This window comes from Gopherus flavomarginatus (genome assembly GCF_025201925.1).
Source record: "Gopherus flavomarginatus isolate rGopFla2 chromosome 13 unlocalized genomic scaffold, rGopFla2.mat.asm SUPER_13_unloc_3, whole genome shotgun sequence".
Classification (NCBI taxonomy): domain Eukaryota; kingdom Metazoa; phylum Chordata; order Testudines; family Testudinidae; genus Gopherus; species Gopherus flavomarginatus.
In genome coordinates, this window is record NW_026114611.1 from 227513 (window position 1) to 244732 (window position 17220).

Here is a 17220-nt window from a genome sequence, read left to right on the forward strand (position 1 = left end):
CTTTCCTGCTCTGGGCACCTAGAGCAGAGGCGGCTGGTGCTGACAGCTCCAAGGGAAGGTTTATAAGCCATAGAGCAACCGAGGGCAGGGCAAGAGGAGGAGATAACCATGCCTATGTGTGGCCAGCAGACAGCCTCAAAGACACCCGGCCAGCCTGCTCCATGCCATGCCAAACCCCCACTGAAGGCCACCCACAGACCAGCATTCGTTCTGCGGCCAGCATCACAAGGTGGTTAGAAAGCAGGTGGGGCCTCTGACCGTTCCTACTCAAAGGGCTCCTTTTGGCGGTGGAGCAGGAGATATTTCCCCCAAGAGGCTCTTTCCCAGCTGCTGAGAAGCACAGAAGTACCCGGTGTTTGCTCTTGCGGTGAAAGGGGTTGATACTTGTAGGCGGCCTGGCTAGCTCAGCTGGCAGCACCTCTGGCTCTTACTCTGAAGGTTGAAGTTACAATTCCCTGTCTGAGTGCTTGGGGCTCCTCTTCAACAATACAACACACAATTTGCCTAAGCCCCCACCCAGTAACCTGGGGAAACTAGCCCTGGCCACTGGGTGCCTCTAAGAGGTGATACTTTCCCCACTCACAAGCACTGAGTGTAGAAAAGAAACTTTAAGAAAAAGGAGGAAACTCACCTTGTATTAACTTGGGAAAACACCACAATCAGGATTCATAACACAACACTATGAGCAAAACACCTGCCCCACAGCCCGCTGGGCAGTGGCCTTTTGGCCCGGGCTCTTAAATGCAGACACCAAAAGCTCTGTGGATGTGCCCCTCCCTTCACTGCACCTCACCCACAGCTGCTGTCCTGGGTCAGTGAAAACCCAGCGTTCACCTCTCACCTCCAGGGGGGAAAGCCCCTTTCTCCCTCTGCTGTCTGGCCACTTTGCTGTCCACTTGCCATTTCCCCCGTCGCCGCTCTGCTAGCCCCTCTCTGCTCTGGGACGTCTTGTGGTCCCACCAGGACCGGAACAGGCTCCCTAACAGCAGGGCCACCCAGAGGATTTGGGGGCCTGGTGCAAAGTCAGGGAGCCTGCTGTGGCGCTTGTACTCACTGGGCGGCGTCCAAGTCTTCAGTGGCAGCAGGTCCTTCACTCGCTCCACGTCTTCTGCAGCACTGAAGGACCCGCCCGTGAAGTGCATCCAAAGACCTGGACTAGATCTGGCTCCAGTTCACACTGCGGATGCTCAGGCACTAAGACTACAATAATAACAACAACAACAACTGCACAATGCTTGCATAGTTGGCAGGATTTGAACCTGCATAGGGAGACCCCAATGGATTTCTAGTTTATCACCTTAACCACTTGGCCACAGCTACTTAGCATACATTAGTTTCACTACATGATGATTCTGTTGTCACTGAATTGTCACTTCCAATTGTTTGCTCAGACCATCTTCCCCAGCATACTCATGGCTGCGCATCAGTGTACGTGTGTCCTTGGCTGAACAGTGAGAATTCCTGCCCATTTCCCTTCCAGCTGGAGCAGGATGAGAGTGTGTTTGTGTGAACAACATTGCTGTAGATTGTTGTTCATTCCCCACTCTGACAATTCAGACAGTCCCTTTCCTAGTCAAATCTCCAGCACATCACTCCAATAGCAGGGGGCAGGATTTCTCTGGGGCACTGAAATGTTTCAGGGGTTGGTGTGTGAGCTCTGCCTTGCATTCCATCCCTGATGTTTCATGGACTAACAACAGCAGCAGAAAGAAAGAGCTGAGCCAATATCTCCCTGGTAGGGATGCAGGTGCCATGTCCCCTCTGTCTGCCCATCGCCATTGCAAGAGAGAAGGGTTCACTGGAATCGAGTGCTCAGACCAGAGACACAGGGAAGTTTTGCTGTTCATGGACCTGTGCAAAGGAAATTGTGTCTCTGTGTGAAATTGAGGTGGGAAATGAAACATCCACATGGTGGCCCAGTTCCCTAAGGAATGTGGGTGAAGGACTCAGGCTGGGAAATGATTTAACAGGGGTTTGTTTCAATTTATTGCCCTGATTAAAAACTATGGCTAAAATGCAGCCATGTTGTTAGTACTTGTACCTGTGTAGGGACACCACAGTGGGTGTCAAGTCCATTGCCTTCACCAGGGGCAGTCAATTATTTTATCAAGATACAAATTTCTTGGTCAAGGTCTAGATTCCAGAGAAAACAATGCACTGATGATAAGAAGTATATAAAAAAAAAATTGCAGTCACTATGGACATAACTATGATGTGTCGTGTTTCACTTTTTATATCTGGCACCACCTCCTTTCCCTTTGGCCTTGTAGTTGACCAAGGGTAAAACTAAACATCTCCTCAGATACCAGGGAGTGTTTATGTTCATTCCTGTGAGCTACAGAGGAGTTTGATGTTGCTGTTTTGAATCCTCCATCTCTGCTAGGATAAGGAACAATTCAGGCTGTCACTGAATTGAAGGAGGGAGATCATTGACAGGGAGAGGGACGCCTCCTTTTTAAGGTGTTTTACTAGCTGGCACAGTAGCGTAGCTAAGTGGGAGAAGGGGTAGCGGCCGCTCCCCCCTAGCACATTTTCCAGAAGTGGTGCCCTTCCATGCAGCCAGCACTGGGCTCTGGACTCGAAGTCCAGAGCTGGGTTTTGTGTGTGGCCGCAGGCTGGCTCTGGGCTCTGCACCGCCCTCCTGCATCCCCAACCCTGCTCGCTCACTCTGGGGCTGCAGGCAGTGTCAGCTGGTTGCTGGGTTCCCCGGGAAGGAGGAGGCTCCCGCCTGCCCGCAGCTGCCCAGCTCCCTAAGCCGGGGTGGGCTCTGCCAGGAAGGGAAGAGGTGGCAGCACAGCCCCCCCCCAGTGCAGCGGGGGGGGGGCTGAGGATCAGCTACTCCATTGGCCCCCAGCACCCCATGCAGAGCGAGGCGGCCGCGCGGTGGGGAAGGTGGCTCTGAAGCCCAGCTGGTGCCGGCAGAGGAGGTGGAGAAGGAAGGAAAAGGGAGGGATGTTTTTTTCTTGTGGTGTCTCTTCAGCGGAGGGGGCTGAGGGAGCAGCAGAACCAGGAGGCAAAGGAGCGACTTTGGGTTATTGCCCCTCCGCCCCCCAGTGCTGTGCCCGGGGCTGTGAAACTGTGTTTAGTGCAGCTTGTGAAGGAAGGAGGGTAAATGTGCTTTAAGGTGCCAGTTATGTCTCCTCAGTCTCACTGCTGAGTAGCGGCAAACCAGTGCTCAGAATTAAGCAGTGTTCTCAGGGCTACTGGACTTTATACTAGTTTTCAATTGCCTACTAAATGCTTCAGCCATGCCACCTTCTCACTCAGCTACATCCTGAATAGTGGTGACTGGGAAGAGGGTGTGTGTAGCAGATGACGATTTGAGGTGAATAGTCTCTTGGCCAAATTCTGCTGGGTTTATGGTGCTTTGTGCCATGGACTGGAGCAAAGTGGCTGGTGAATAACCATGGTCTATTCCAAACCAAGCCCTTCTGTCAAGCTCACAGTTTCACAATCCTTAGAGCACCTTCCACTTATAAAGTGTCTCTGACAGAGGTTCTTCCCTTCAACACTGTGACACATTCTGATCCCTGGCTTAGACCTTCTTATTGAGAAACAGCCCACAATGTCATGCCCCCCCTGTGTTATTTCTGGTGTAGACTAGAGAGTGTTATTCAGTGTATTTCCCATCTCTCCTGAGCCCAGGTCTCTCTGAATCACTCACACTGCTGAATGGAGAGAGCCGGTGGGATGGGAGAGATAAGATTTCCCACCGTGGTGCGTGGGGTAGAGGGCTGGATGAGCAGTGGGACATGAGAGACGCCAGCGTGGTGTGCAGTTCCAGTGCAGAGTCACTGAGAAGGGCCCAGGGTGCAGGAAATGAGACTCCTCTGACTCGCTGTGACAACTCCACGGCTGAGACAGCCCAGGCAGGAATTGCTGAGGATGTTGGTGTGGTTTGTTCAGGTGATTCATTTCCAAATCTCACAAACATTCTCTGTTCAGTAGGAAAATACACATTAAGAGTTGGGCTCTATCCCTGCAGGGAGCAGGTGGATCAGACTGGTGAATGGGGCAGGTCACTGTGCTGGAAGAGTGGAGATTTATTACAGTGGCAGCTGGGGGACAGTCTGTGATGATTTCAGGGACCTGCCAGACTCCAACATCATTTGCAAACAACTGGGATGTGGACGTGCCAGCAATGCAACTGTCTCTGCTCATTATGGGCAAGGATCTGGGCAGATCTGGCTGGACTTTGTGAACTGCTCTGGGAACGAATCCCATCTCTGGGAGTGTCCTTCTGGGGGCTGGGACCGGCGCCAGCACAAATACAGGCACAAAGAGGACGTGGGAGTTCTCTGCTGACGTCTGTTCAGGGAATGCTCTTGTGAGCCAGGTTACCAGGGGATTTAACGAAGGGGGCAGAAGTTTCAGGAGATTGCTGAGAATGATCCTCTGCCTGACTGTCTCTGCCTCCCTTTCTCTTGTGTAGCTACCTATCAGGGGCACCATTAGAAAGTCCTCAGGTCCCACCCAGAGGTATTGGAGATAGTGCAAGATTTCCCTGATGTATGAATGCTGCATCTCAGGTGTCTGAAGGAGACTGTATCCCAGATACCAGTGACAGAGAAGGATTTAGGGTCCTAGTGAAGAAATAACAGAACATGAGCTCCCAGTGCCGGGTGTGGCAACACAGGCTAATGCCAACCTTAGATGTACAAACAGGGGAGCAGTAAGTAGGAGGGGGGACTAAATCATACTGTTGTATATGGCACTGGTGAGACACAGACTGGAATCCTGTGTCCAGTTCTGATGTCCACAGAAACTGGAAAGGGAGCAAAGCTGAGCCACAACAGTGATCTGATGGCTAGATTTAAAGCCTTCTGATGAGAGATTTAAGCATGGATCTAACAACCCCTCCAGTCGATTTTGTGCCTGTATTTGGGGAAAAGCCAGATGGTGAAGTCGTATCATATGATGCTGCTCTTTACATTCCACTAGTATCTCTGGAGGGTGTGAAACAGCAGCAACTAACGTTATAGACTGTAAAATCAGCAGGTCCAGATCACTTGAATCCAAGAGTTTGAAAAGAGCTGGCAGAGAAGCTCACTGGACTGTACATGTTGATTCGCAATAAGCCTTGGAACACTGAGGAAGTTCCAGAAGACTGGAAGAAAACTAACGTTGTGCCAGTATTCGAAAAGAGTAAATAGAAGGTTCAAGGTAATTATAGGCTGATCAGTCTCACATCAATCTCTGGTAAGATAGTGGAGCGACTGAGGAACTCCATTAATAAAAAATTAAAGGAGGGTAATATAATTAATGCCAGTCACCATTGAGAATACAATTAGAATAATGAAAAATTATTTATGGAAAATAGATTCTGTCCAGTGTGGCTGATAAAGGGATTAGTGTTGATGTAAGACTTAGATTTTTGTAAGATGTTTGACGTGGTAGCGCACAAAATTTGGTGAAAAAACTAGAGCGATGCAAACTGAATATGGCGCACATTAAATGTATTAAAAGTTAGGTAAGTGATGGGCTTCCAAATAGAATTGTAAACAGGGGATTGGCACCAAGCAGTGTTTTTCTAGATATGTTTATAAAAATATAAAATAACTTACAGACCAGTAGTGTTCCTAATGGCACAGGTATGCCTGCTTCTCCTGGCACCTTTTTTTCCAGCTGAGGACATAAGTTGGAAAGACTCAGTCTGATCTCACCTTCAATTTTCAGCTTTTCAGCTAGCTCAGAGTGTAGGCAGGGAGTACCTAGGGACTGTGTGCAGGCAGGATGGAGCTCAGAGTGCAGGCAGGGAGTACCCAGGGGCTGTGTGCAGGCAGGATGGAGCTCAGGGTGCAGGCAGAGAGTACCCAGGAGCTGTGTGCAGGCAGGATGGAGCTCAGGGTGCAGGCAGGGGGTACCTAGGGACTGTGTGTGGGCAGGATGGAGCTCAGGGTGCAGGCAGAGAGTATCCAGGGGCTGTGTGCAGGCAGGGAGGAGGGTGGCTAGAGGCTACTCCAGAGATATACAGAAGAAGCCTCGTGCTGCCCACAGTCCTTGCACCCAGGGCGACCTGCGGGACGATGAGGCGCTAGGACACCAAATGGATCCATGTCCATGGGGGATGTGACAGGCTACTTCCATGGGGGATGTGACATGCTACTTCCATGAGCACAAAGCAGCAAACCCTGCAATGGCCCCTGCTCTTGGCGTTTATCTGTGTATCTCTCTCTGGGGAAGAAGGGAGGGGGGAGTGGTGATTCAAGGATTTGAATTACAGTGATCTCCTAGGGTACCCAGGGCGGGAAAGATCTGAGAGGAGGTAAAGAGGGGGAAGAGAATGGTTTATTTCCCTTTGTTGTGAGACTCAAGGAATCTGGGTCTTGGAGGTCCCCAGGGAAGGGTTTGGGGACACCAGAGTCTATCAGGCGCTCTTCTTAAGTCCTGATTGATGGCAGCCTATCAGATCTAAGCTAGTAATTAAGCTTAGGGGAATTCATGCTAGTACCCATATTTTGGACGCTAAGGTCCAGATTTGGGAATTATACTATGACATGTTGGCAGCATGTGGGATAGTAGAATCCAAAAGCCAGTAAAATTATTAATTTTATTTTCTCTGTTAGATGCTTGTAAGCAGAGAGAAGGGTTTTTTTTTTAAACCTACAGCTAGAGAATTTTTTTTTCCTTGCTCCGTCTGGCTGTGCATAGAAATAGCCTCAGGCAGGGCCATTAAGTTTAACGAGGGTCATTTGTTAAACAATAGAACTCCAGCTGTGAGTCAACTACACCAGCAGAACACATATGCAAATTAAAAGTTTTTTTTGTTTCTAAGTTCTCAAGAAAGGACTTAAAAAAGACTTGGTTGCTAAGCCAAACCCAGGAGACAACAGAGAGCCAGCAGTTCAGACAATAAACACCGGAGGGCACCCCAACACAAGAAAACAGGAACCATGACTTCCAGAACAAAACCGGTTGCCGAGGAACAAAATCAAAGAAGCAGACCACAGGCGACAAATGGAAAAAAGAGAAAAAGAGGTGGAGCTGAAAGAAAGGGAAGAAAACATCAAACTGGCAGCCTACAAAAGAGAACAAGCAGCCAAAGATGCAGCCCACCAACGAGAGAGGGAGAAACATCAACAAGAAATGGAAAAACAACAAAAACAGAGTGAAGAGAGGGAAAAAGAGAGAAAGCATGAAATGGACTTGGCGCGGGCCAGGCAGGATGCTCCAGCCAGTCCTAATAACCCTGTGCCAATAATTGTTCCACATCACAAGAAATTTCCCACCTACAAGGCAGGTGATGACACTGAGGCCTTCTTAGAAAATTTTGAAAGGGCCTGCCTTGGGTACAGCATCTCTGAAGACCAGTACATGGTAGAACTGAGGCCACAGCTCAGTGGACCCTTAGCAGAGGTGGCGGCTGAAATGCCTAAGGAGAAAATGAACGACTATAAACTTTTTCAAACCAAGGCCAGATACAGAATGGGGATAACACCTGAACATGCCTTCGGCGGTTCAGAACCCTAAAATGGAAACCAGATGTGTCATTCCCCCGACAAGCCTACCACATTGCAAAGAATTATGAGGCCTGGATATCAGGAACAAAGGTTAACAATCTGGACGAGCTGCACCTCCTGATACAAATGGAGCAGTTCTTAGATGGTGTTCCTGAGGAAATAGAGAGGTACATCCTAGATGGAAAACCCAAAACGGTAATCGAGGCAGGGGAGATTGGAGCCAAATGGATGGAAGTGGCAGAGAAGAAAAAAGCTACTGTCAAGGGGAGCGAATACCCAAGGGAGCACACTGACAATAAACCCTATAACCGAAGGCAGCACAAGACCCCACCCACAACCCAAGGAAATCCACAGACGCCCTATTCTTCCACCTCACCAGTCTCCAGTAACCCACCTCGACCCAGTGACCAGTCAGCTGGAAGATGCTTTAAGTGTAATGAACTGGGACATATAAAGGCCAACTGCCCAAAGAACCCAAACCGAGTGCAAGTCATTACACCACCATCACACCAAAGATCCCCAGGCCCAGATGCCTCTCAAATACCCTTGGAACGAAGGGAAATTTTGAGAGTGGGCGGAAAGAAGCTTGCCATGTTGAAAGAAACGGGGGCACAAGTGTCAGCTATCCACCAATCCTTTGTCGACCCCAAATTCATCAACCCAAAGGCCCAAGTGACAATTTACCCCTTCATGTCACAAGCTGTAGACTTGCCTACAGCTGAACTGCCTGTCCAGTACAAAGGCTGGTCAGGAATGTGGACTTTTGCAGTCTATGACAATTATTCCAACCCCATGCTACTGGGGGAAGATTTGGCCAACCAGGTGAAGTGGGCCAAGAGAGTGGGAATGGTTACCCGTAGCCAAGCCAGGCAAGCTTCCAGACCCATTCCTGTTCCTGAGCCGTCCACAGAGGCCCCGTCTGTGTTACCAGAGACCCAGAGAGAGGTAGTGGACCCGGATCCCCTGCCAACAACTTTAACAGCCACGGTGCTTCCAGTCCCAGACCAGGAACTGGAAAAGCAACCAGCACTGACACCAGCACTTGCAAATCCATCTTCAACCCCAACGCCAGAGGGTGCCAGCGAGCCTGAACGGGCAGAAGCTGCAGACAACCATACCCAAGAGGCTCAACTAGAGCCTGAAATACCATCTGGTGCACCAGCGGAGAGCGGCTCACCAGCAACGGAAACAACCCCATCATCTACATCGCTTCCACAGGGACCAAGCCCAAGTCCACAGTCTAAGGAAGAACTGGTGTCTCCAGCCTCAAGGGAATAGTTCCAGACTGAGCAGGAAGCAGATGACAGCCTTCAAAAAGCTTGGGCGGCGGCAAAGAGCACCCCACCGCCTCTCAGCTCTTCCAATCGATCCCAGTTTGTTGTAGAACAAAGGCTTTTATACAAGGAAACTCTTTCTGGTGGACACCAGGAAGACTGGCATCCGCAAAAAACAGTTGGTGGTTCCAACTAAGTACCGGGAAAAGCTCTTAAGCTTAGCCCATGATCATCCTAGTGGCTATGCTGGGGTGAACAGAACCAAAGACCGGTTGGGGAAGTCCTTCCACTGGGAGGGGATGGGCAAGGACGTTGCCAAGTATGTCCGGTCTTGTGAGGTATGCCAAAGAGTGGGAAAGCCCCAAGACCAGGTCAAGGCCCCTCTCCAGCCACTCCCCATAATTGAGGTCCCATTTCAGCAAGTAGCTGTGGATATTCTGGGTCCTTTCCCAAAAAAGACACCCAGAGGAAAGCAGTACATACTGACTTTCGTGGACTTTGCTACCCGATGGCCGGAAGCAGTAGCTCTAGGCAACACCAGGGCTAACACTGTGTGCCAGGCACTAACAGACATTTTTGCCAGGGTAGGTTGGCCCTCCGACATCCTTACAGATTCAGGATATAATTTCCTGGCAGGGACCATGAAAGAACTGTGGGAAACTCATGGGGTGAACCACTTGGTTGCCACCCCTACCACCATCAAACCAATGGCCTGGTGGAAAGGTTTAATGGAACTTTGGGGGCCATGATGCATAAATTCGTCAAAGAACACTCCAATAACTGGGACCTAGTGTTGCAACAGTTGCTTTTTGCCTACAGGGCTGTATCACATCCCAGTTTAGGGTTTTCACCGTTTGAACTTGTGTATGGTCATGAGGTTAAGGGGCCATTACAGTTGGTGAAGCAGCAATGGGAGGGGTTTACACCTTCTCCAGGAACTAACATTCTGGACTTTGTAAGCAACCTCCAAAACACCCTCCGACATTCTTTAGCCCTTGCTAAAGAAAACCTAAAGGATGCTCAAAATGAGCAAAAGGCCTGGTATGATAAACATACCAGGGAGCGTTCCTTCAAGGTAGGAGACCAGGTTATGGTCTTGAAGGCTCAACAGGCCCATAAGATGGAAGCATCATGGGAAGGGCCATTCACGGTCCAAGAGCGCCTGGGAGCTGTTAACTACCTCATAGCATTTCCCAATTCCTCCCTAAAGCCCAGAGTTTACCATGTTAATTCTCTCAAGCCCTTTTATTCCAGAGACTTACAGGTTTGTCCGTTTACAGTCCAGGGAGGAGATGACGCTGAGTGGCCTGACGGTATCTACTACGAAGGGAAAAAAGATGGTGGCATGGAAGCGGTGAACCTCTCAACCACCCTGGAATGTCTGCAGTGGCAACAAATCAAGGAGCTGTGCACTAGCTTCACCCCATTGTTCTCAGCCACCCCAGAATGGACTGAACGGGCAATAGGTAATGCTCACCCAATTAGAACCCCACCCTACCGGGTGTCTCCTCATGCCCAAGCTGCTATAGAACGGGAGATCCAGAACATGCTACATGCTAATTGCGGTAACTCATCCAGACAACTATCCAATGCCATGCACCGATGAGCTATTGGAAAAGTTGGGACGTGCCCAATTCATATCTACAGTAGACTTAACCAAGGGGTATTGGCAAGTACTGCTAGATGAACCTGCCAAGGAAAGGTCAGCATTCATCACCCATGCAGGAGTGTATGAATTTAATGTACTTCCTTTTGGGCTGCGAAATGCACCCGCCACCTTCCAGAGGCTGGTAGATGGTCTACTAGCAGGACTGGGTGAATATGCAGTTGCCTACCTCGATGATGTGGCCATTTTTTCTGACTCCTGGCCCAAACACCTAGAACACCTGGAAAAGGTCTTTGAGCTCATCAGGCAGGCTGGACTAACTGTTAAGGCCAAAAAGTGTCAAATAGGCCAAAACAGAGTAACCTACCTGGGACACCAGGTGGGTCGAGGAACCATAAACCCCCTACAGGCCAAGGTGGATGCTATCCAAAAGTGGCCTGTCCCAAAGTCAAAGAAACAGGTTCAATCCTTCTTAGGCTTGGCCGGGTACTACAGGCGATTTGTACCACACTACAGCCAAATCGCTGCCCCACTGACTGACCTGACCAAAAAGATCCAGCCAAATGCAGTTAAGTGGACTGATGAGTGTCAAAAGGCCTTTACCCAACTTAAGGCAACACTCATGTCTGACTCTGTGCTAATGGCCCTGGACTTTGACAAGCCATTCCTAGTGACCACAGATGCATCTGAGCGTGGTATAGGAGCAGTTCTCATGCAGGAAGGACCAGATCACAACTTCCATCCTGTCGTGTTTCTCAGCAAGAAACTGTCTGAGAGGGAAAGTCACTGGTCAGTCAGTGAAAAGGAATGCTACGCCATTGTGTACGGCCTGGAAAAGCGACGCCCATACGTTTGGGGACGGCAGTTCCAGCTACAAACTGACCATGCTGCGCTAAAGTGGCTTCATACTGCCAAAGGGAACAACAAAAAACCTCTTCGATGGAGTTTAGCTCTCCAAGATTTTGATTTTGAAATTCAACACATTTCAGGAGCTTCTAACAAAGTAGCTGATGCACTCTCCCATCAGAGTTTCCCAGAATCCACTGGTTGAAATTTGTTCTTAAAATGTAGAAAGTCTTGTAGTTTACATACTTAGTAGTATATGTAAAGGTGCATGTGTTGTATTAATCTGTTTATTCTAAAGTTCTAGGAAGAAATCACCGCCAGTGACATTCCCATTGTCTGCGATTTGGGGGGGCGTGTCATAAACAGATAGCTAAGGGTTAATGTCTCTTTCACCTGGAAAGGGTTAACAAACAACACCTGACCAGAAGACCAATCAGGAAACAAGACACTTTCAAATCTGGGTGGAGGGAAGTTTGGGTGTGGGTCCTTTGTTCTTGGGCTGTTCTCTCTCTGGGTTCTGAGAGGGACCACAAGAATCTCCAGGCTCTCTAATCTTCTGTTTCCAATTTGTATGTACAATGGTAGAAAGACAATAGGCTTTTACATTGTTTTTCTCTATTTGCAAATGCGTAGTCTGCTGGAAATAGTTTAAATTGTATTTTTTCTGGATAAGGCTGTTTATCCATTTTCTATAAGCTAAAAGACCCTGTAACTGTTTACCATCTAAATTGCAGAGATAAACCTTTTACTTTTTTCTTTCTTTTTTATTAAAAGCTTTGCTTTAAGACCTGTCTGATTTTTTTCTCCTAGTTAAGGCTCGAAGGAAGGGAGTCTGCACTCACCAGGGAATTGGAGGGGGGAAGGGAAAAAGAGCAGGGAGGGAAAGGTAAATTTCCTCTTTGTGTTAGATCCACGGAACTTGAAGCTGTATTGCCTCTGGGAAAAGAGGGAAGAAAAACCTGCTCTTGGCGTTTATCTGTGTATCTCTCTCCGGGGAAGAAGGGAGGGGGGAATGGTGATTCAAGGATTTGAATTACAGTGATCTCCTAGGGTACCCAGGGCGGAAAAGATCTGGGAGGAGGTAAAGAGGGGGGAGGGAATGGTTTATTTCCCTTTGTTGTGAGACTCAAGGAATCTGGGTCTTGGGGGTCCCCAGGGAAGGGGTTGGGGACACCAGAGTCTGTCAGGCCCTCTTCTTAAGTCCTGATTGGTGGCAGCCTATTAGATCTAAGCTGGTAATTAAGCTTAGGGGAATTCATGCTAGTACCCATATTTTGGACGCTAATATGGGTCCAGACTTGGGAATTATACTATGACAAATCCCCACTTCCCTATTGTTTGTCTGTACAATCACTGTCTGGGTCTGTGATTGTTTCTGTCTGCTGTAGAATTAATTTTTTGGGTGTAAACCAATTAAGATGGTGGGGTATAATTGGTTAGATAATCATGTTACACTATGTTAGGATTGGTTAGTTACATTTCAGTAAAATGATTGGTTAAGGTATAGCTAACAGAACTCAAGTTTTACTATATAGTCTGCAGTCAGTCAGGAAGTAAGGTGGGGGAATTGGCATCATGTTTTGCTAAGGGTGAGGAATGGGAGCAGGGGCACAGGCAAGGTTCTGTGGTGTCGGAGCTGGGAAGGTGACAATGAGGAAGGAAATTGGAATCATTGCTTGCTGGAAGTTCAACCCAATAAACATCTAATTGTTTGCACCTTTGGACTTTGGGTATTGCTGCTCTCTGTTCACACAAGAAGGACCAGGGAATGGGAGAGTGAAGGGATGAGCCCTCTAACACTAACTAACATCTAACACACATTTGAACCTCTTCTTTTCACACCATTGCTCATTCTCAGGGTCTGCTTTGTCTCCAGACAGATCCATTCTCTTTCAGGATGGCTTTGCTCTTCCTGTCTGTTTCGCTCATGATTGTGTTGGAGTAAGCACTCCCCTTCCCTCTATTCTCAGACAAACACTGGCATGAACTGTTTGCTACTGCCGGGATTAGAAAGCATTTGTGGAGTGGAAGATGCCATTTCTGGGGGATTGTTCCCAAGCTGCAGTACTTTGTGTTCAAACATCTCTCAGCTTCCTTGGTGACAATAAGACCAAGCTTTCCATGCAATATACAGGAAGAAAGTAGATGTTTACCCCAGGTGGGACTCAAACCCACAATCTCTGACTTAGAAAGCCATTGCCTTATCCATTAGGCCACTGGGGCCTTGAAGGCCAACTGAAGAAGGGATGAGAATTCCCTCTCATAAGTGCACAGCGTGATCATTCACTCAGAAGCCAAATACCCCATTTAATCGCCTTACAGAAACGTCTGCATCCCCTGGCAGTGAGGCAACTAGGCAGGTGGCTGACAGAGCTGAGCATCACCTTTCTGCCAGCCATTTTTAGAGAAGAACCCCATCCTAGAGTCACCCTTCCCTCCTTCAGCACCTCCACGTCTGTGGCTCTGAGTGGCAGTAGGATGATTAGGGGGTGAATCTGAGGCTGGAAGGGGAGTAAGGTCAGCCTGTAAGGAGTAAGCAGGTGGCGCAGACCCAGGGGGAGGCTGTGGGCTGCTGGTCAGTTTAGATCAAAGTTGCACAGCAATCTGACACCCAGGGTTATACCTCGTCAGGAAAGAGCGGCCATGCTGCCCAAGTCTGAGTCATGTCCACAGCCTGGCCCGCCCCGGCAGACAGTGCGCAGAGCCACGCAAGTCAATGGCAGGTCGAGTCGGGAGCCTCGGCTCTTTCCGCTGACAGCTACACAGCGCTGCCTAGCGCCCCAAGAGCCTCCCTGGTGTTCTCCCACAGCAGCCGCCTGCCGGGGTGGATGGCAAAAGGGGACCAGGAAGCCCTGCAGCCTCATTCCACAACAGGAGGCCCTTGCCACACCCAGACCTGGCTCTTGCCTTCAGCCCAGGCAGCCAGAGTTGACGGGGAGCTCCCTGGCAGGCCGCTGCCTCAGCCACCTCTTGCCTCATGGCCCAGGCTCTTGGTGCTCTGCTGGTCACCACCTCACTTGAAGGCCCAGAGGGAAAAGAAACAAGCACATGCATAGCAGCGAATGGTTTTGATCCATCAGCCTCCAGGTTATTGGCTCAGCATGCTTCCGCTGCGCCACTCAGCAGCCATTATCCGGATCAGTGCCTTATGAGCTCTCGTGCTGGCAGGCAGATGCGCAGGCTGCTAGGCAGCTGCCCTGGTCACAGGATTTTACAGTGTCTATAGGGTAAAAGGGATCTATTTGGGGTTTGGACCCCACTGGGAGCTGGGTAGTTGAGTGCCGGAGACGGGAGCACTTGTTAAACTGTTCTCAGTTAAGCCTTCAGCTTGTGGGGGACGAGGTTCAGCCTTGGATCCGTGTCTGCAGCAGGCAAGCACCTCTGGCTCAATCGGCCCCCCTCGCTGTCTTAGCAGACTAAAACCCGGAGTAAACGCACATGCCTTGCAAGGGAACAGGAGCCGGGATCTCAAACAAATGTCAACATTTTATTAAGATGATGTTCAAAGAAAAAAAAGGGTACGGTACAGCGTTTAGGCGCAGAAGTTTCTGGTGATCAGGGAACAACGTACAGATTACCCAGGGGGTGCGAAGTTCGGTTTAAGATCGGGTGGCATAAGGAATACATAATGTGCAATAGCCCCGACTGGGGGTAAAAGGTTAACGTACAGACACTGAGTTAGGAGGGTATGTTGTCCATGTGAGGGCTACGTTCAGGTGTGGAGTATAACGAGCGGATAGGACGATGAGGATGGATTGACCCGCGTTTGGTGAGTTTGAACGTTCAGTGTTTTTGAATCTTTGCCACAATCTAGTTTAAGCAGGGTCGCTATGAACTCTACCCTGCCATCTGTTGGTGATCTGTTGTAAAGACCTTTTGGGGCTGATGTCATTGGCATGGTTCCACCCGCCCCTGGTTGCATGATGGGAGTGCTTGTCCAAACGGTCATTTCAGCTGCTGTGGGATCCCCAGTCTCTTTGTTATTGGGGCAGGAGTAATCCCGTGTATTTTTCTGTATATTTTGGATCAAGGACAGAGTAACTGTACCTGGTATATGAGGCGTGAGCGCTTGACCCTCGCCTGGCAAGTACTCACCATTAAGGGGTATGGGTTCCAAATGCCAAAAGTGTGTAGGATGTTGGAATGGATGTTTGTTTGGTTTTTTGCTTGCCTGTGTTTGTTCCTGCTGTTTTCCTTTCTGCTGTTTTTGGTGTGTAAAGACAGAAGCATTTTTGAATCTCTTAGAATTATTGTTAGTGGTGCAGTGCTGAAGTCACTCATCTTAAGCTTATGCCATTAGATCTCTTTCACAGTATATTTTGGTTCTGAGAGGTAAAAGATTGCTCTGTGTGTGGTTTTATGGAGTGAGGGAGAAAAGTTTGGTTGCAGAGATGGTGCATGTGCCAGAAAAATCATGCCCTCCACAAAGCTGCGGTCCCTGAGTCCCATCTGCAAAATTTCCTTGCAGTCTGAGTAGAAAAAAAGCATTTTACCCAATGAAGTTGTTACAGCTTATTTCCCTGCCCTGTCCTCATTCAGCACTACATTTTTACAACTTTTAGTGGGTAATTGAGATCACAGCCCACCAGCCTAAGTGTGTCTCAAATTTACACTTAGGCATCAATGAATTTAGGTCTGTGCATAGAACAGCAATTGTAACTGAATTATAAATGCAAGCATTTTTAAACTATAGAGAAAAGAAAAACATAAAATCTGCATTTAAATGCTTCAAAGGAAACCCATAGCACTAAACATAAATATTCACTTTCAATCTCTCATAATTCACTTTGCTTTGGAATCCATGTCCCTTGCCTAATGAGATTCATGCAGCTTCAGGAGAGTCCTGAAATCATGAACTGCTAAGTACTGTTCTATTGTCCTTGATTCATATTACCAGGATAACTACACTTTATTACTCCTGCCCTAATAACAAAGATACTGGGGATCCCACAGCAGCTGAAATGACCCTTTGTACAAGCACTCCCATCATGCAATGCAGGGTGGGTGTGACCATGCCCATCAGCAACAAAAAGCCTTTACAACACATCACCAGCAGATATCAGGGTAGAGTTCATTGTGATCCTGCTTACATCCTCCCCTCAGCCAAAAATTGGTGGTCCTGAAAAATCACACTCCCTATTATACCAACTCATTGATGTTGAATGCTGAAGTTATGGCTAGGAAAAGTAGCCACCCATCTGTGCCCTGTAGCATCCATCTTAGCCCTTGTTAACACATAAGTTCAGTAGATTGTTCTCTGTCCACACCTGAAAATAAGCACCAGACAAGTAGTCTCGAAATTTCTCAGTGATGGCCCATTTCAAGACCAAGAACTACAGCTGGTGGATGGGATAGTGAGTTTCGCTATCAGACAGTCCTCAGCTGGCAAAGGCTACAGATTTACATTTCCTTCTACTTCCTGGTACGGGACTGCTCCCAGACCCTCCAAACTGGCACCAGCATGCAGGATAAATGGTTTGTTTGGGTCAGCGAGGACTAGGACTGGCACATGAATCAGGCAAATAATGATTTCCCGTAAAGCCCTGTCACATCTCTCATCCCGCCATGTCCCAAATGGAGAGGAGAGGAGCCCCTCCCCTGTCCCAGGCCAAGTACACCAGATCTGTGGGGTGAGGTGTCTATGGCCTAGCTTGTACTAGGCCAGGCCTACCAGAGCTGCAAGGGAGAGGAGTTCTTCCCTCAACCAAGGCCCACCCAAGTTGCTGTTGCAGTGGGGAAAAGGTGTCTCTCACCTTGTTTTTAGATGCTCTGGTGAGAGGAGGTGGGGGGAAGTATTTTTTTCCCTCCTGCAGCTCAAATCTCTCACCCCGCCACCACTTTCTACTCTAGTCTGATCCCTCTCTCCCATCTCAATTCTCTTTTTCCTGGCCTTGTACCAGAGCCCTCACAACCCAATTCTGTGCCCTAACCCTGAGCCCTCTACTTCACGCTGAACCTCTCAGTCTAACTCCACTCTAGAGCCTGCACCCGTACAGCCAGTGCCCTCAGCCCCCTGCACTCCAGCCCTCTGTCC

At 48.8% G+C, this 17220-nt stretch overlaps 2 long non-coding RNA genes and 1 other non-coding gene across 3 annotated transcripts in view; 1 reads left to right on the plus strand and 2 right to left on the minus strand.

Annotated features, from left to right (window-relative positions):
- Positions 1-17220, plus strand: part of LOC127041589 (uncharacterized) — a 244742-nt gene that overhangs the window by 201587 nt on the left and 25935 nt on the right. The window lies entirely within an intron of this gene.
- The window catches only part of LOC127041588 (uncharacterized), a 271683-nt gene that overhangs the window by 149141 nt on the left and 105322 nt on the right, over positions 1-17220 (minus strand). The window lies entirely within an intron of this gene.
- Positions 13337-13409, minus strand: TRNAR-UCU (transfer RNA arginine (anticodon UCU)). Its single transcript has one exon. It is a non-coding gene; the product is annotated as a tRNA-Arg (tRNA).